Genomic DNA, 20,467 nt, shown 5'->3' with positions numbered 1-20,467 from the left:
TGTTGTCGCCGAACCTTGCTAAGCTGAGTGCATGTATGCACGACACAAATGGTGTAGAACTTTGTGGAAGGCATGCGGGTCCCAGCAGTTACATTGGAACATTAGACGACTGATCTATAAAAGCCGACGTGCTTGACCTGCTGATCAGATTTTCACCGATTACCAACTGTGTTTGTCACTGTCGCTGTTCTCCGAGTATAACCTGTTTTTTGAGGGCACAAGTTCACCCAATCAAATGCTAGTTTCCTCATTTTTAGTATTGCTGCTTTCCTCACCGTCACTACTACGTGACAATACCATCCCGTGCTTGCAAATTTTCTATGTCCTCACACTACCTGTCTGCTGCCCAGGATTGCATGTCAGTTCGATTGATAACAGTTCAGTAACCCTGATAGGCCGTCGGTTACCTGCCCTACACATTACATTGCTGGTCCAAAGTTCATTTTCAATGCAACAGCATTCTTTAAGAACTTTACCCATTTAGCGGTAGGTCTGTACATATGTATGTATGACGGCACATAACCTCTTTCCTGCCAACTTGGGTTTGTGTGTAGTCTATGATCAAATGGGTAGAGCATTTGGTCGCTGTGCTGTCCCTGGGAACTGGGTTTAAAAATAAGTGCCGGCCCAACTTCGGTCGCTGAGCATGTAAGAATAGGTATGTGCTGCTGTTCAACAAACTTCTTTGATGCTAAGTAGGGTCACTGGGTATGTGGCACTCGGTATGTGCCGCGGTTCAATGAGCAGCCTCTCCCAGTGATCTCCAATTAGCCCTGCCTTGTCATCTACTTTCACCCCGACTGTGTCTAGGTTGGCTGGCCTGCTCCCTCCCAACTAATTTGGTCTTTCTCTCTTCAAATTGAGAAGAATCCTAAACCTCTCTAACCAATGATCACTACTATTTACCCGACCTCACACTTCTACAACTTGCACTAGGCTAGGGTCGGCACAATGTTTGAAATCTATTTCATTTCTTGTGTCCCCATTACGACTTTTCCAGGCCCACTTCCTGTTATTCCGCTTCCAGAAGAAGGTATTCATAACTCAGAGGCAATTTATTTCCATGAAGTCTGCCACATCTTTCATCTTCTAATTCTAGAGTTCATGACATAGTTGCCAATCACCTGTTGCCCCACCCAATTTTCCCCCACTTTCGCATTAAAGGGCCCCTCGAGGTCTGGCCATTTTAAGCTGACAAGTACAGTGCATACAATGCGGACTCATAATCAAGGATGCTAAAATTACATCACTACACACCCCGGAAACAGCTAAAATTTCGAACTAAACACCGTTTGCTCTTTTCCTCACGGGCCTGCGCTCCAAGATGAGGGGATGACTTATATCAGCAAATGCGCCTACATACATGTGTATCCTGTGGTGTTGCTCATAGTGACATGTGACACTTTAAGAATTATTCAAGGCTACATGTGTTATTTGTGTAATCTGCTGTCTCGAGAGACGAATTAAAGTTTAGAGAAATAATATAACATGCAGACCGAATGTTTGCTGTGTTTGTTTTACTTTGCACCACAGCAAGAGAGATGTACAGTCGAACCGTTTTTATAACTGTACTGGTTTCAACAATATATCGGTTATCACAACAAAAAGCAGCTGCACCATTAACTTTTGTAAGTTTTCTATGGGGAAATAACCTGCTTACTTCAATGTACTCATGACGCATTATCATTTATAACGATGAAGTATGGTTGCTGCACATCCATACTGAAAGGTAATGGAATGCGAAATCCTGTAAAAGAAAAAAAGGAAAAGTGAGATGCGAGCGGCTGCATGATCGCCCGACACCCCAACTGCCGCTCCGTGCGAATTTCTTCCCTCACCCTTCCACTCCTCCGAACACAAACGGACTGCGCCCATATCTCTGGGCTGCGCCACCCTCCGAAACATGACCGGACCGCGCCAATGGCGCTGCTTCCAGATTGCTCGCTCAGCCCTCACAGTTGGTCCTTTAATCTCTGGCCCTCATTCTGCACAATTCTGCTAACGGATTAACTTGCTCGTGCTTTTCTTTGTTCATTGCGTCTAAGTCATTCCTGGCCACATTGTTTCTCAGCCTAGTTTGACATGCCACCGAAACGGAAGATGGCTGATCAGCCCACTGATCATCAGCAATGCCCGACATTGCCAGTGAAAAGAAAGCGGACTGCTATAAATTTGGAAACGAAGTGCTTCTAACCAATGAGGTGATCGTTGCGAACATGCTTGCATCAGATAGCGACAGCAGCGATGACGCAGTAGGGCAGGCTGTGTCAACATTGTCCCCGCGGGAGGTCCTGCATATGATTCAGTCCCTCATGAGCTTGTTTTTGCGAGGAACCTTCCGCTTCATTACGTGGAGCACCTAAATGCCCTGGAGAAGGATGTCGGCAAGCTTCGCATAAAGCGAGCAAGGCTGATGGACAGGCGGTTTTTGCAAGCAAGGCAGTGGGGAGGTACGTGGCGAGATGCCTGTGGCGATCTCGCTCCAGCATTTCTTCTGGATTTCTCAAGCTGAGATGTTGCCGTAGCAGCCTTCCCGCATATTTTAAAAGGCGCCTCTTGGGGCCACCAAAATGATGCCTCGGCAGAGCTGGTATGTCAGTTGCCACCTGTGACTCTTCTTTGCAGTTGTTATACCAGTGCCGTTCTTGAACGCCAACAGCCACGGCTTCTTAACAACATGCGATCGGAGCACGCAGGAAGCAGAGTTAAACAGTTCATCGAGTCAACACAATCAGAAGGCAGATGAAGTAAGGTGGCGGGGAGGAGAACTGACCTTCGCGCCATTATATTTTTCTTGGAACCGCTATGCCTTTCTCCATTTTTTTCGTGCAACCCGGTTATAACAATGAATTTTTTGTGGCACTTGAATCAATATTGTTGTAAGTAGGTTCGACTGTATTTCTGTTTTGTCTGCTTATTCCCACATCGTTCAGTTGCAAGTAAACACAATGAAACTATATAATTTTCTAGCCTGTTCCAGCATGTGGTCATGCTCTGTGATCCACTTGTGTCAGCCTCGGTATCTGTGTAGCACTGACCAATGCCTCCTCTAAACAAAATTATGCCTTGGATGTCGCTTGTTTTGCCATTAGAGCTTTGCCATCACAAAATGCGAGCAGATCGCCGCGTAGTCATGCTCGCAACTGTACTGCTGGAGCCGGAGTGATGCTGTTGGCAACATTGTGTCAGTGCAGCGGTGCATCTGGCTACACGTTGTGCAGGCGGTTGCTTGTATGCTTGTAACATGCACTGGAGGCGTGACGTAGAGCACACGCCTGCTTCGTCACAAAATTTTTCTTTGAAGCTATTAGAAATATTCTAATGTGAATGATATGACATGCGTACTTTAATTTTTGTGTGTTATTAGGACATAACAGAACATTTATGGTTTCCATTGATGCAACTCGTTTCTAGCCTTTTTATAAGCATTCGGCCATCTTTCGACAATGTCGTGCAATGAGTTTTGAAGTTTTGGGCATTACATTAATTTGGCAGCTTTTCAAATGAGTTAAAATTTTATCAGGATTAGTTGGTGTAAAAAAATGAATGGTGAAGAAAGGTATGCTCAAAATTCCTGCTGATTCCGTTTATTTTCGATCAGCTTTAGCTTTGCCGAGCCAGTCTGAAGTAGTGGTTGCCGCAACCACAGTAGCCTCAGCTCAGGGCGGGCAGGCTCCTTGAGTTCACCATTGCCGAGAAGACTGTGAGGCACACCTTAGCAAGTATATTTTTTGAATATAATACATTAAATACCTTTCTTTCTGACTGAACATGAATGGGACACGAAGTCAACAGGCAGCTTCGACGGGTCAAACGTGCTCGCAGTACTATTACGTTATTTTGTGTTAAGGCGCTGCTATGAATTAACACAAAAAAACTTGAAAAAGTACCAAACAAGACATATTTGATTCAAGTACAAAGAAATTTTATTATGTAAATGGAACACTATGAAGTATGTACTGGCGCAGGGAAAGAAACGTGAGGCAACAGTTGTTTCAAGACAATGCATATTCAGGCTCCCACCAAAATTCCTCTCTCCCCACCATTCCTAGAGCTGACGACATTCATGTTGCCAACTGGGCATTTTGCGCTTCACAAAACTCCCATTCAATCGGCATAACATCAACACCAAAATACTGCGGAAAGTGCAAGTCCGAAATCCTGATCGGACTAACAGGAGTCATCAAGCTCATGGATGACATTCTCTTCTTTAGCCGCAATGAAGCCAGGCACAAGAGGAATGCTGACACGATACTCAAGCAGCTGTCTCCTCAAGCCTCCCTGCTCATTACTCTTCGACAATGACAACTATGATTCATCAAAAGTCTCCACACCACTGTCCAATGACTACATCCTGCAGGCATCCAGCTCGGCACTGTTCATCAACTCGTCCACTTCACCTTTGCTGCAGAACATGAACGCACCTTGCCTCGGCTGTTTGAAGTATTGCGCTTCATCGATATGACAAGTGTGCAGGAAGTAAGGAAAGGAGGAGGCAAAGGTAGAGAAGAGGTATTTCAGCAGTCAGCAGGCTTTGCTTCCATTACTCACAAATTATGCTTCAGGGATGCACGAGAAGATCGCGACAATCATTTCCTTGCAGAAATTTTGACTATAACCCGAGGACTTTTCGTGACAGGGGTTTCCTTTCAAACAGCTTAGCGGCAGCCTTCCTGTCAGTCACTCTTTGAGCAAAATTTTAAACAAGCGGCCTGATACTTCCTGGAACTTAGCAGCAGCAGCAGCTCTTTGCGGTGGTCAGTGTCGGTGTTTCCCCAGCTCAACACTGGTAGGCTCATGGGCTCTTGCACAATCCTCTGTGCATAAAGTTCAAGGGCTTCGCGACGGGCCTCCAATGAGGAAGCACACATTCCGTGAATCTCCAAAGACGTATGAGCAGATTCAGCAGTACCCGAGATCGATAAAACAGGCCACCACAGTCTCGATGAGCGATGGGCCCGTGCTTAGGAGTGCTGCTTTTTGCTCGCCGTAGGAACGCTATACGGCCTGCACAGGGAATGTGCTCACTCGCCGCACGCACAATGTATCTGCCAATCACGGCCACGCTGGCGATCTGAGGGGTGGAGACAAATGGTCGCGCTGAAAGGCAGTTTTTTAACCCCTGCGCTGCCATGTTCAGGACCTCATCAAAGGTGCTTGTCGCACATGCAATTCCTGTTGAATAAGAAGAAGATGCTGCGATGAGAACGTGGTCAAACTCTTAACATTGCTTTCATTTGAAGCTGCCACGATTCTGGTCTTCAGCATTTTTTCCAGGACACATGCTGCACTCTTTACGTCCAACATGTCATTGTACCCGGCAATGCGGCGCAGAAAGCCAAACATTGGCTCGACCGGGTCGCTGGACATTTTCCGAGTCAGGATGAACTGGGAAACTTTTTTCGCTGTAAGTAGATGATGGATGCAGGAAACTTTTGATTTTGTTGGAAAAATCAGTGAGATAAATTTTCTTGCTTAAAGGGTCCCTCACCAGGTCTGGCCATCTTGAGTTGACAAGCACAGAGCATACAGTGCGTGATAACAATCGTGTCTGCAAAGTATTTCATTGCCATGTGCCGCGGACAGATCCGAAATTTCAAACCGAACGCTGTTTTTCCTTCTCGCGGCCGCAGCGCTCCAAGCCAGAGGATGATATACTACGATCCCTGCACGTAGCTCGTGGTGACACGCGACTTTGAGAATTATTGAAGGCACCATCTGTTATTTGTGTGACCTGTTGCTTGAATTGACGAATTGAAGTTTAGAGAAATAATAAAACACACACACGGAATGTTTGCCTGTTTTTTGCTTTACTTCGCACCGAAGCAAGAGAAATGTACTTCCGCTTCGTGTGCCTGTTCCCACGGTCGTGCGGTCATGTGCGCAGGTACTGAAACTATGCCATTTTCTACTGTGTTCCAGCGCATGATCACGCTCTGCGATCCACTCATTCTGCCTAAGTATTCGTGTAGCACTGAATTATACCGCTAGTCATGTGTCCTTGTGCACAGTGCGCAAAGTCATGCGCTGTGCGAAACGAAAACAGCTCGCGTGCAACGCTGCCAACGGAAGTGCTCATCGCCAAAAAAAAAAAAGTGAAGGCGGGGCCCGTGACGTATGTGTCACGCGATCCTTGAAGTCCGGCATGCGAGAACGCAGGGAAGGAATTTCGCTTGCGGAGGCTAGACGGGGCGAGTGGAGAGAGAGTATCAATATGCAGTGGAGCCCATCTGCTGAAATCATGGGTTCACGGCACTGAAACATTTCTATCTCAGCTAATAATGAGCAGACCTGCAAAATTTTGCAGCAGAACGCTCCCTAGAGGACACATAACAACTTCCAGTGCATAACCGAAATTTGCCATGAGGCCTGGTGAGGGGCCCTTTAAGAAATGTTCAGGTTTGCTGGCATTCTTCAAGTTCTCGATGTCAGAGATAGAAACATCTTCCAGTCAATGAAGCCTACAATTGTCAACGTCGGTGAAATGACAAGCATCTTCGTTGTTGCAGTGAATATGCTGCTGACAATTGCTCACATCCATTACCACGAACCATTTCTGCAAAGCCTCCATAAACTTTATCATAGGCCCTGCTGATCCAAATCCCAAGACAGACGTGTGGCCTGCTTGGTCCTTGAGCGCTGCAGTTGCTGCGATGCCAAACAGCTGAACTACCGATCATACATTCATTTTTTTCAATGTTTGACTGGTAAAAGTACTCGCATGTCAAGAATTTAATTGGCTTTACTGTCGAGTTTCGTTGCACCTTGTGCAACCTCTTGAAATACTTGGATGAGATTTTTTTGTTCCACTGATGTATTTAACCAAAAACTGGGATGGTATATTTTTAAGCGACTCTGGTCAAAAGAAAGGAAGATGCCGTTTGAGGAGCCCGCCTGGTGCTAAGTGATTATGTTTGTGTCGCCTTGGCACAAGATCTGCATGGCTGTGACATTGATTCAGTGGTTGTCGTTTATAGCACGGACAATGTCAAATCTGACACCAGTTGTCTTCTGTATGATGTGACCTATCACCTCTTTAAGCTGCTATCCTGTGCACCCCTTTGTGAAGTATCCAACATAAATTTTGTGCTTACCATGGAGGTCACAGAGCAGGAAGCTCAAAATAGAATTTGCCAAGGTTTCTGTCTCCAAATGTGGAGTAAGATGTTCAAGCTCCGATCCCATGTCAACATCATCGATGAAAGCATCCCTCTGTTTGTGGTACCCTAGCTTCTGCAGAATTCTCATTTCGTCTACTATCAGCAAGCACATCTTGTATTGTGGCATCCAAAGTGTTTGGATTTCAGTTTCAAGGCAGCCGTAAACCAGCTGACTGAAATCAACTTTAAAAACTGCAGCTATTTATTTCTGCAGTGTCTTCCTGCAAAGCAGCCTGAGCAATTCCTCAGATCACAAATACTTGTACGCTTTCGCGGAGAGGTTCCAAAGAACAATGCTGTGCCTAATCGTTCCCTCTGACCAGTGTGGCTTCTTTCTGGTGTAGTTCTTCACTTGGTCAAGAAGTATCTATATTCCATTCTCTGCGTCCAAAGCTAGTTCATGAAATGTCCTGACATTGAATTCTTCTTTTAGTTTCTCTAGGTCTTGTTTGTCTATGGTCTAGCACAGTCAGTCATTTCTCGCTTTCAGTGACCGTTCTCTCTCCCACCATCGTTTACGCTGAATAAACAAAGTTGACGAACAAGGATTCGCAGTTGCCTGCGTTTTCCACAAGCGCTTGGTACACAATTTCCTTTGTTGCTGGCCACCACTGAATTTTGCAAATTCCTCAGATGTTCCCTGATTTGTTTTCTTTTGAATCGGGCTTGCCAGATGCAACATCAGCTTGTGTCCCACATACATTGCCTTGATCTTGCTGACCCAAAGGCAAATGGCTGCTCCACGGCAATAGCTCTAGTGAACATGGAGGCCACTCAGGAGATTGATTATGCATGTTAGCGCCTGGTGGATGCTCAGTGATTGCCCGCCGGTCAGCAATGTCTGCAACCATTAAGACACATTCTGCTTTGCTTCTGCAAGTGAACAAGGTGTCTGGCAATAAGACACTTGGCAAACACTCTCATTTGCACTTACGGGTCCTTTCATCCCCTTGTTTCGCAGCCTCAGTGACCTCGGCGTGTGCAGTGCATGATCCCTGCCCATCAAAAACACTGGCCACGGCACCTGGCCTGAGAAGCCGCTTCTTGCAGTCCTTCCAGAAATCTGCAGTGCTAAAGTGCACACTGCACACTACAGGGCCCCCAATCCTTTCTCGAAATCGCCTTCATCCGTTGGTCATGCAAACTACCGTCGGAAGGTATCTCATGGACAGAGAAGCCCAGGACTCTTTTTCTGAGGCTCAACGAGCATTTTGTCATGCAGCACAACTGCATTACTACACGACTGGAACACACAGCTCAATGAAACATTAGTTTTGAGATAATAGTTCTGCGGAAACCGGCAAGGCAGAGAGAAGTGATTAATTAAGAAAAAACGAGACATCCAAATAATTGTAGTAACTGCTACAAAGGAAACCCGTACAGGTTCCTTGAAAGAAAAGCCTTGCAGTTGAAGAAAAATTCACCCTGGTCTGGGACTTGTGCCAGAGACCACCGCCTTTCTGGGGCAGCTGCTCTACCATCTGAGCTAACCAGGTGGCTCGCAGATGGCAGGGCGAAGTGAAACTTGATCAACAACTCGGAGCTTTGTATCTGCATAAACCGTACCAGCTTATTGCGTACATATCGGTTAACATTTAGTGTTTCCACTTTTCGCTGTGCAAACACGGTGGTGCGTCGTCTTTATCGGGCAGCCTGGCAGAACAAGCCTCAGAGATCGGAACAATGGCCTCGAAGTGCCCTGTGCGTTTGCGCGTGAAGCCACATCAACATCAACGTCATTTCGGCGCCATGCCAGAGAGCGTTGTGGCATTGTGCAATCAAGAACTCGTGTCATGCCGAAGCTCAGATAAAAAAGATGCTGGATACTCAGGGTAGAAGAAAAAATTAGACATCGTTCGTGCTATCGAACATGACACGAAGAAGTCGGCGCTGGCACGCAACAGGGATTTGCTGTCTACTGCAGTCTGTGGTATTTGGAATGCGAAGAAGTTGCTTGGCAACGCTGCTGCGACTGCGAAGAGATGTCGGCTACGAGGTTTGACTTTTCACCATCATTGCCTCTGTTGTTGCCGAAGTGTCAAATAGCGACAGTGATGAATGTAGTAGAGCTGCCAGCAATGCGGCATCGTGACGGTGACCTGTGATGTCACGCTCCTGTTCCCATATATACCAGCGTCCCACTGGCAATAAACGTTGTTCTTCAACGACAACTGGCTTGCTTACATGGTGGCAGCGGTCCCTAGTCGGCATGTCGATGCCAGCGTCTATTTTTCCACCGCCAAAGCCCTTGGACACATCAGGCAAAGGCAACGCTTGGCTTGGATGGCAAACTTGGAAAAGTGAGTTTACCTTGTTTTCTACTGCCACTCAGCTGAGCAAGCAGAGCAAAGATGTGCAGGCAGCCATGTTGCTAGTAATAATTGCTGAGGAAGGTAGAAAGGCGTACAGCAAGTTCAAGTTTGAAGCAAGAGAAGACAAAAACAATGTCAACATGGTTACAGAAATTTGAGGATTTCTACAAGCCTGAAACGAATCTAACCTTTCAGGAATTCCGTTTCGGAAACCAAAAGGAAGGCGAGAGCCTCAGTGAATGGTTGACCAAACTGCGTATACTAGCTAAAACCTGTGAATTTGGAGCGCTAAAAGATCGCATGCTGTGCAGCCGCATTATTTTGGGCATTCGAGACAAGAATTTGCAGCAAAAGTTGATCGCTGAAAACCCTTCGTATCAGAACACTGTCAATATCTGTCACGCCCATGAGCAAGAGAAAGAGCACTTTCACGAGATAAGCGAAGCAGCCGCAACCACTCAGGAGACGCAGAGATTTGCGTGAGCTGCGTCTAGAACCAGACGAGGACTTTTTCTCGGAAACTTCACAAACGCGGTTCAGAGACACAGAGATTTGCGTGAGCTGTGTCTAGAAGCAGACAAGGACTATTTCTTGGAAACTCTAATGATGCGTACCATAACAACAGAAAACAGGAATGCGACGGTTCATATTGAAGGTACACCAGTGACGTTCAAATTAGACAAAGGGGCAAACTACTGCGTTATTCAAAACGAGCCACTGAGATGCTACCAGATGGGCCAACAGAACCCTGCCAGGTCAAGCTTACGGCATTTTTTGGACACAAAATGCATCCCATGAAAAAGTATGGCTGTTGCTTTCAGTGAACAACAAATCTCACAAAGAAACATTTTTCATTGTAGAGCAGAATGTGCCGATAACACTGAGTGGCTCAGCGGCAGAATGTTTGGAGTTCATCAGCCGCTTCCAGAGCATTGAGTACGAACATATTTACCCCCCAACACAGCCTTTTGCAGAAGTCTTCAAAGGGCTCGGCCAGCTAAGGGACTTCGAGTACAAAATGAAGCTCAGGCCCGGTGCCGCGGGTGTCATCGTGCCAGCTAGAAGATTCGCTGTGGCCCTTCAAGATAAGGTGAAGGCATAAGTACAGTGCATGGAAGACCAAGAAGTAATAACAAAGATAACCGAACCTACGGAATGGTCCAATCCCATGATCACAGTAGTGAAAAAGGAGAAAGTATGCATTTGCCTGGATCGAACAGAGCTAAACAAGTCACTGTTATGCGAGAACTATCCTATGCCAACAATAGAGGACATAGTTCCGTGATTTTCCGAGGCTGTTTTTTTTTTTTTTTTAAACTTTAGATGCGGCATCTGGATTTTGGCAGATCAAACTGCACGAGTCAAGCTCAAAACTCTACACTATGAGCATGCCGTATGGTCGCAATCGGTTTCTTCGAATGCCGTGTGGCATTGCCTTGGCCCCAGAGATTTTCCAAGCAGCAATGCACCGCCTGTTAGAAGAGTTACCGTGTGTAGCGGTAGTCGTGGATGACATATTGCTCTGGAGAAGGACTAAAGAAGAGCACGATTACCACTTGAAACTCTTGTTGACATGCTGTAAAGAACACAATCTTAGATTGAACCTCAGGAAATGCGCATTCTTGCAGCCCCATGTGCGCTACCTGGATCACATATTCAGTGCAGAGGGCCTGCGAGTAGACCCGCAACGAGTGCAAGACATACCACAAATGCCGGCGCCCAAGAACTGTAAGGAGCTACAAGTACTTCTTGCTATGATTAATTTCATACAGCGATTCATTCCAAGCATGTCTGATGTTACTGCCCCGATGCGAACCTTACTGCGCAAAGACATTGCATGGGTATGGACCGAACAGCAAGAAAAAAAAGTTTCAAAAAGTTGCGGCAGTCCTTGGCGCAACACCTGTGCTAGCCTATTTCGACCCGAAAAAAAAATGTCACACTCTCAGTCGACGCGAGCCAATTCGGTGTTGGTGTGATGCTTCATCAAGAAGGCCACCCTGTCACTTTTTCGTCTTGGTTACTCACAGACACAGAACAGCACTATGCACATATTGAAAAAGAAGCGCTCGCAATTGTGCACGGTTGCACAAAATTCTACGATTACATTTATGGTCAGCCAGAAGTAACGGTTGAAAGCGATCATCATCTTTTGGTGTCGATTTTCAAGAAGCAGCTGCACCAGTGCTCCCTTCGTTTGCAACGCATGAGGCTAACCTTGCAGCGCTATCCCATCAATGTTATCTACAAACCGGGCAAGGAGTATTTCTTGCAGGTGCTTTGTCACGATTTCCCAGCAAAGTGTGCATAGCTGATGAAACCAAACAGTTTCAAGTAAATGTGCTTGCTTTTGTTTCTGCTTCCAAAGCAAGCATCGAAGACCTCTTTGCAGCAACTGATAGCGATCAAACCCTGCTCACGCTATGAGGACATGTGGAAACAAGCTGGCCGGACGATAAACGTGATATCTCGGAATTTGTGCGCCCTTACTGGTCATACCGGGAGGACATACACACCCAGGACAGCCTACTGTTCCGCAGCAATAAGGTAATCGTACCACACTCGAAGAGAGCAGAAATATTGAGCCTCCTTCACGCTGCACATTCGGGAGCAGACAAAATCAAACAACAAGCGAGAAGCGTTATGTTCTGGCCCAGCATGTCCCCGGATATTGAACAGTACTGTAGAGCTTGCAAAATCTGCGAAATGCATCAGTCACGGAACCCGAAGATGCCGCTTTCATGTCACGAAGTGCCTAGTTTACCCTCGGAAACTGTAGGAATGGACTTGTTCTCTTACGGCGGCTGACAGTTTGCCATTATCGTAGACTTCTATTTCTTCTTTTTTTTGAGATACGTGAATTCCAAAACGTCACTGCAAAACTGCTAAAATCATGGTGTGCGGATATTTTTGCTGTTCATGGACTTCCCTTAAAGCTGCGCAATTATAACAGCCCACCATTCCACAGCACGGAATTCAAAGAGTTTCTGAGCACATAGGTATCACACATGTAACTTTGAGCCCGTATTATCCGCGCTCTAACGAAATGACTGAGAGGGCTGTCCAAGAGGCTAAGAAGTGACTAAAGAAGTGCTCGTATAGGACACACGACTTCCAAATGGCTTTACTTGAGTGGCGCAATATCCCCAGGGATGTGGTGCTGAGGTCCCCTGCGCAGAGACTCATAGGATGACTGATGAGAACCCTGCTCCCAGTACCCACAATGCACCTAGTGCCAGAGACGGTGCCCTGCAAAGCTGTTCGCCATCTGCAGGAAATCCGTCAGCGCCAGAAAATCCACTACAACTGCTGCTCCAGACAGCTGCCTCCCTATCGCAGGAGCAACAGGTAACAGCGTACGACACTCTTCACCGGACCTGGGCATCTGCTGTCTCCCTAAGGTCAGCAGAAGCACCAAGTTCAGCGATACTCAAACAGAAGACGGCCGGGAGATCAGGCGGACCCGAGAGCACCCACGCAACGTGGCCCCACAACCACACGATCCTCTAGAATCTGATGTCCCAGACGTCGAACCACCTTTCCCAGAGCTACAACGAAGCACACGGCAACGTCGCAAGCCCTGTCTGTACCCATTGCCTGAGAGACATTGAACTAATTGCTTATATAAAAAAAAGGGAAGATGTAGCAGAGCTGCCAGCAACGCGGCATGGTGACCTGTAATGTCGCACTCCTGTTCCCATATATACCAGCATCTCACCGGCAATGAACGTTGTTCTTCACCAACAACCGGCTTGCTTACAATGAAGACGACACGGAAAGCAAATGCACGGGCGATTCAGGCCCTACAGGGGCAGAAGCTGTGGGTTACGTCAGCCTCATGAATGCAATTGTTGCGACGAGAACAGCACCCCGCAATAAAAAAGGCGCCCTGCGACTTCTGCACTGCTACCGCGCGAGTGCGCAGAGAATACGTAATGCCAATGAGGAATCTGCCATGCGAGTGTCTGCAGAGAAGAGGGGGCTGGCTGAAAAGCTGGCTCGCAGCTTCAGGAAGTTTGAGGCCGCTGTCGTCGCTGCTGGGCCGTCACGGCATCAATTGAAAATAACACTTTTGCAGCGGGAAGTGAATAAATACTCCATGTTTTTTCCCCTTTCATCACATTCTCTCTCAGTTCCGTTTTTGACAGGTAAGTAAGCGATCTCATGCTATTTCTGTTAAGCAGTACTACCGTTTAGTACGTACTTTTTCCGAGCTCCGGCCAGCTATGGTTTAACGAGGTTTCACTGTATTTTGAAATGGCATACAAATACACTTTGTTATATTGAGCTTCTAAATAAATGGTGTTCTATGGAAAAGAGGTCATGAAAAGTTAAATACTTCGTTATAGCAAGAATTTCATTATATTGAAGTTCGAGGTTTAACTCGAGGTTCAACTGTATTTCCACTATTCCAGTGTAATATGCATGAAAAAAGAAACAACCTGCAAAATTTCATAATGCAGCAAACGTGCTCGCCTTTGCCTATTCCACAAGGTTTATAACTCCAACCAGGTAGTCAAGCAAACAGATCACACCACCTTTGTATGTTTCATTGTGATTTGACCAGACATATAAAATTGGCATGATAGCCACCAAATGAACAGGTACAACGATTCGTTTTTGCCCTGCATCAAGTGTTAACTGGAACCACCTTCCTACTTCTACTGTTCGAATACCAGGCACACCTTCATTCATACCATCAATCTGTTACAGTATGGCTTAACGTATTTCCTCTGTAGAATTGTCTGTGCATTTTTTGTTTTGCTTTGTTACCATTCCATTCTGTATTGCCTACCAGACCTTTAAAGTATGAATAAATAAAGTAATCAATAAAACTATATATAAGGTCCACCTATGTATAAGGCACACCTATTTCAACTCAATGACTTGAGAAAATTTAATTAAACACACTTGTACGCTCACTGTGAAATGTCGCACTTACACGTATTGGGGCACTAAATTTTCCATACCAAAATTAATATGAGCTGCAAATTCTGGGAGAATAAAATTTGTGCAGGAAACCAACAGCACTTCCTTCAAAGCCACTGAAGGCCTCGTCCTCCAATGCACTGTCAAAAAATGCAGCTACTTTAGCCAGCAGCATTGTTGGGTTACAGTGAGTCACCAGCCTCCAAATAACTTCGAGGCAAATTTTTAGAGGCACAAGCATCGACTGACACTCCTGCTTCTTGCGCAGCACTTCTGGTCTACCTCTTAAAATGACCGGAGAGGGAATTCAAAATAAATCAGAAATAACAGAAAAAAATGTAGAATACAAAATTCGTGGGTTTCATTATAGATATATCAGAGCATAAGTTAAGTCAGAAGTTGAGTTAATGGACTGTCAGGAATAATTAGAACTATTTGAATACCACTGATTAATACACACCAAAGCCAGAATCGTAGACTCTATAGAGACCTGCCACGTGAGCACGACTTTGGCGAAATTCCTGGAAGCCCGGAAGTAAAAAGCAGAAGTAATGATATCACTAATGACACCATATCCAAGAAAGTGGCACGATATTTAACCAGCTAATTAACGGAAAACAGTTGCCTCTGAGTTTGGTTCGTCTGTTGCATTCGCCTAAGGTTAACCTAAAGAACACCAATGCTGAGGTGCAATTACCATTAGTAGACACCTAAGTCAAAGATTAGGGTCGCCTACCATTTTGGTGGCAAGTTCAGGATATACACACAAATGACGTTCACATCATGCCTGCTTGAAAACTCGCAATCAAAGTTAAATGCTGACAGGAAGCTGAAAGTACTGAGACTATTGCTGAACTGCTGAGGCTTCCCACACGGGCAACTGATGATAACCAAGTGCTGCTTGCATAGTTGGAAAAAAGCTGCCCACACAAAGAGTGCATGTGCTAATTATTTAGAGCACGTTTGTTGCTGGACCCAACCTTCCTAGCTCTTCGAGACATGCTGTCTACCTGTGCTATCACTAAGGTACTGCTGATTAATGATTCTGTTCTCTACAGCAGCAGTTTTTAAACAGGGGTTCGCAAAAGCATTTTCAGGGTCCATGAAGCCCTTGAGGGCAAGTCGAATTCAAGAGAACAGTGTGCGGTACATCACACATTTCGCAGGGCTGTGCTAGGTGGTGCTTGCACCGTGCTAATTAATCAAAGAGGAAGCCTTATCATCGCTGCTATTACATATAACGCACTTGACACATACCAGAAAACCTTTCTCGCAGCAGAGTTGGAAAAGGCCATGTCGAATATCTTGTAACACTAGCATCTGGTGTGACGCAGGCTAGTTACGAGGGTACGAAATCTCAAGGGTAGAAAGTGAAGGTCTATGAAAATCAGCGGCAAGGCTAGCTGCAATGCGTTTTGTGCGATGAAATTCTTGCACAAAGCTTCCCTTGATTAGACCAAGCTAGCCCACCATCAGACAAAACACTCGGCCTATAAAAACAGAACCTGGACTTCTTGAAGACTGCAGAAAAAAATATATTTTGAAAGCGTGAAATTTTGAGAAGTCGACCACTTCACTGCACATTCCCTCACGATAATTTCCCAATGTTTTTGTTTTCAGGCGATATGAATTTTTACGCCATCCCAAGAGATTCGTATAAAGATTCCACTGTAAATATTTGCACTGCTGAAATATATCACACCCTTCTTAGATCTTATTTTTGTACTAGTTTACAATTGCCGACCAATTGGAGATTGTCACCAGAAAATAGGGCATTCTGAAAAACAAGTTCACAGACATAAGATCTCATATCTACCAATCGGCTTAAACATGTCATATTGTAATGTAGATTGAAGACGGAGTCCTACAAAATAGATGTTTCTCTTTAATGGCGGGCCAGAAGAAGAGTGTGCAGCTTACGCACTGCACTGTCTTTCATGGCACCGACCTTTGCACGCACCGTCCTGTGGTGCGGGAGCCCACATCTTTGTGTCAATTGGCCCCCATGCGAAAAGCGACCGTCTCGGTCGCGTCACAAAGTTCTTTCAGCGACATAAGAAATGGTGCTTCTCAGGTGCACCTCGGCGTTCATGTACGCGCATAGTATGGTTTCATGCGCACTACATGAACAACTTCAGCGCAAGGACGACGACGGAGCGAACCGGGGTCAGAGCTGCAGGGGACGACTTCGTAGGTCACGTCACTGAGGCGGCGTGTAACCTTATAAGGACCAAAATACTGGAGGATCAACTTTTCCGACAGTTCATGGCGACAGACAGGCGTCCAGACCCACACGCAGGTGCCGGTATTGTATTTGACGTCGCGTCGACCCTGGTTGTATCGAAGGGTGTGGCTATGCTGCTGGCTCCGGATACGATGCCGAGCGAGCTGGCGTGCCTCTTCGGCTCTTTGTACAAACTCTTCCGCGTGTTCACTGGTTGGGCTATTATCAGCCAGAGGTAGCATGGCGTCAAGTGTTGACATGACGTGGCGCCCGCATACAAGTTCGAACGGCGTAAACTGTGTAGTCTCCTGTACAGCAGTGTTATACGCGAAAGTCACATAAGGTAATATCTCGTCCCACGTCTTGTGCTCGACGTCGACATACATGGAGAGCATATCAGCCAGCATTCTGTTTAGAGGTTCCGTTAATCCATTAGTTTGAGGGTGATACGCTGTGCCCTTGCGGTGAGAGCTATGCGTCAGCTGGAGAACGTCCTGCATAAGTTCCGCTGTAAATGCTGTACCGCAGTCGGTGATGAGAACAGACGGTGCACCATGTCATAGGACGATGTGGCGCACAAAGAACTTGGCCACTTCATACGAGTTTGCTTGAGGGATAGCTTCGGTTTCGGCGTACTGGGTTAAGTAGTCGGCAGCGACGACTATCCATCTGTTTTGCGAAGAGGTCAGTGGGAATGGCCCAAGTAGATCCATTCCTATTTGTTGGAATGGCGCTTGAGGAGGGTCCACAGGATGGAGAAAGCTGGCCGGTTTGACTGGTGGTTCCTTGCAGCGCTGAAAATCGCGGCAGGTCTTCACATACCGTTGCACAGAAGAATAAAGCCGGGGCCAGTAATACTTCTGTCGTATCCTTGCTAATGTCTTAGCGAATCCCAGGTGTCTTGCGCATGGCTCATCATGGCAGGCTTGCAAAATGTCTTTGCGCAGCACCGATGGCACGACAAGGAGGTACGTATTGGGACCGCTTGTGCAGTTTTTCCTGTAAAGGACGTTGTTGTGCAAGTAGTATGATGATAAGCCACGCACGAGCGAGCAGGGTAAAACGCCTTCAACTGCTTGAAAGTGCTAGATCAACGGCAGAAGCTCAGGGTCAGCGCGCTGGTGCTCAGCCATCTTTATCACATCGATAACGCCGACAAATGGCAAGTCATGGTCAGGGTCCGATGACGTTGCAGGGAGTGGTGCGCGTGACAAAGTCAGCGTCACTGTGCTTCATTCCAGATCGGTAGACAACTGTAATGTCGTACTCTTGTAGGCACAGGCTCCAACATGCTAGTCTGCCTGAAGGAGCCTTGTGGTTGGCAAGCCAGCACAGCGCGTGGTGATCACTGACTGCCTTAAAGGGTCTACTGTACAAGTAGGGTCGGAATTTACTGATTGCCCACACAACCGCTAAGCATTCTTTTTCAGTGGTTGAGTAGTTTTTCTCAGCCTTGGTAAGACTGCGGCTTGCATAAGCAATGGTGCATTCCGCACCAGCTTGCCACTGCACAAGAACTGCGCCAAGACCAGAATTGCTGGCGTCAGTATGAATTTCAGTGTCAGCGTCTTCGTCGAAATGAGCAAATATTGGGGCCTCTTGCAAACGCTTGCGCAATTCATTGAACGACTGCTGCTGCTCGTCTGCCCAAATGAAAGGCACATCGTCGCACGTAAGCCATGTCAGAGGCTCAGCAATTCTCGAGAATCCCTCGACGAAGCGCCTATAATATGCGCACAAACCAAGTAAGCGCTGGACAGCCTTCTTGTCTATGGGTGGCGAAAACTCGGCGATGGCAGCTAACTTGTCGGGATCTGGTCGGACGCCTTGAGGACCAACAATATGGCCAAGAAATTTTAGCTCTTAGAACCCAAAGTAGCATTTTTAGGGCTTGATAGTGAAGCCGCTAGTATGGATCGCAGCAAGGACACCCTCGAGTCGTGCGAGATGCTCGTCAAACGTGCTTGAGAACACGACGACACCGTCCAAGTATACGAGGCAGGTTTGCCATTTGAGTTCAGCAAGAACGGTATCCATCATCCGCTGAAAGGAGGCAGGTGCGAAACAGAGACCGAAGAGGAGAACTTTGAACTCGTGAAGCCCCGTCAGGTGTCCCAAACGCTGTTTTTTCACGATCCTGTTCATCAACTTCGATTTGCCAATACCCTGATTTAAGATCCAACGAAGTAAAAAACGCTGCATGTTGTAGACGATCCTGCATCGTCGATGCATGCCAATGGATAAACATCGTGCTTGGTGACACGGTTCAACTTTCTGTAATCTACACAGAAGCGTAGTGTGTTGTCTTTCTTTCTGACTAATACTACAGGGGAGGCCCACGGCCTGGTGGACGGCTAGATCACGTCGTCTTGGAGCATCTCTTTCACCTGATGCTTGATTGCTTCCCTTTCCATTGGAGACACTCTGTAAGGATGCTGACGAACAGGACGTGCAGACTCGTCCGTAATAATGCTGTGCTTTGTGATGGACGTGCGCCGCACTTTGGATGACGTTAAAAAACAGTCCGCAAATTTATTCACGAGACTCAGTAGACGGTCTTTCTGACGGTCTGGCAGAGCGGCGTTAACGTGCATCCGTTCTTTTAGGCTGGGTAACTCAGATTGCGGAGACGATGCGGTTTCCAACGTGGCAATGTCAGTAACATCAGTGATTTCGCAAAGAAATGCGATTGTCGTTCCTCACGGTACATGCCGATATTCGTTGCTAAAATTTGTTAGCAAGACGACCGAACATTTGTTGCGCACCTGAAGAAGCCCTCTGGCTATGCAGATGTGGCTCTCGAGAAGCAGGGGGATGTTTGCCTCAACAATTCCTTCGGCGTCGTCCTCCATGTCGCATCGGACAAGGGTAAGCATGCTGCTCTTGGGTGGCAACGTGACGTGATCGTCAGCTACGTGAAGCGCGATGTCACGGTCGTTGTCATTGCTGTTTGCTATGGCTTGCGTAGTAGCGAAGCTGACTCTAGACTCTTGCAAGTCGATGATGGCACCGTTTGCCTGAAGGAAATCCATGCCGAGTATAAGGTCCTTTGAACATTCAGGAAGAATGACGAAGTCGCCGATGTAGGTGAAGCCCCGAATGTTGACTCGCGCCGCACACCGGCCAATTGGAGTTATGAGATGCCCTCCTGCAGTACGAATCTAAGTTCCGGTCCATTGCGTCAAAACTTTGTTCAGTATATGCGCGAGATTCTGGCTCATAACAGACGTGTCTGCACCCGTGTCGATTAACGCCATGACTTCATGGTCATCTATGGTAACCGGTACGTCGCAGGAGACTGACACGGAACTACACTGCTTTCTTTGCATCTCAATAACGTCATATCGCGGTCGTCGTAGTGGAGGATCTTCAGTGTTCGCAACGTCAGTGACCTCACCTCCGCAGGTCGCTGGACTGTTTTCCTGGGAGGCAGGGCTGGGTGAGCGACGCCTCGTTGCTCTCAGCGTGAAGAGGGGGCTGAAAGACCTGTTTCAGGCAGGTGACGGTGACCGGGGTTCACGGAATCGTGGGGCAGACGAAGTCCTGGCGTCCGCGAGGTATGCTTCAATCTCCAGGGGGCGCTCACCATTGCGCGGGCACAGCGCACTCAGTGAAAATCCACGGAGCCCAGCCCGGCGGTAAGGACACGCCCTGTAGAGGTGATCGGCTTCACTGCAATGAAAACACAAGGGCCTCCGGTCTGCGGTGCACCATATGTCGCTCTTGTGGGATGGTCGTGTGTCAGCCATGAATGGCGTGCGGCGAGTTTTGAAGTCGCCAGTTGCTTGTTCAATGGCGTGCATACCATGAAAGTCCGGGACGTCGCGCGCATCGTGAAAAAT

The 20,467-nt window shown here is 47.0% G+C and overlaps 1 protein-coding gene across 4 annotated transcripts in view; it reads right to left on the bottom strand.

The window, feature by feature from the left end:
* Window positions 1–20,467, bottom strand: part of LOC142590442 (uncharacterized) — a 66,346-nt gene that overhangs the window by 36,372 nt on the left and 9,507 nt on the right. The window lies entirely within an intron of this gene.

This window comes from Dermacentor variabilis, chromosome 8 (assembly GCF_050947875.1).
Source record: "Dermacentor variabilis isolate Ectoservices chromosome 8, ASM5094787v1, whole genome shotgun sequence".
NCBI classification, from domain to species: Eukaryota; Metazoa; Arthropoda; class Arachnida; order Ixodida; family Ixodidae; genus Dermacentor; species Dermacentor variabilis.
Note: the sequence above shows the minus strand (reverse complement) of the source record. Positions and strands in the feature narration are given on the sequence as shown.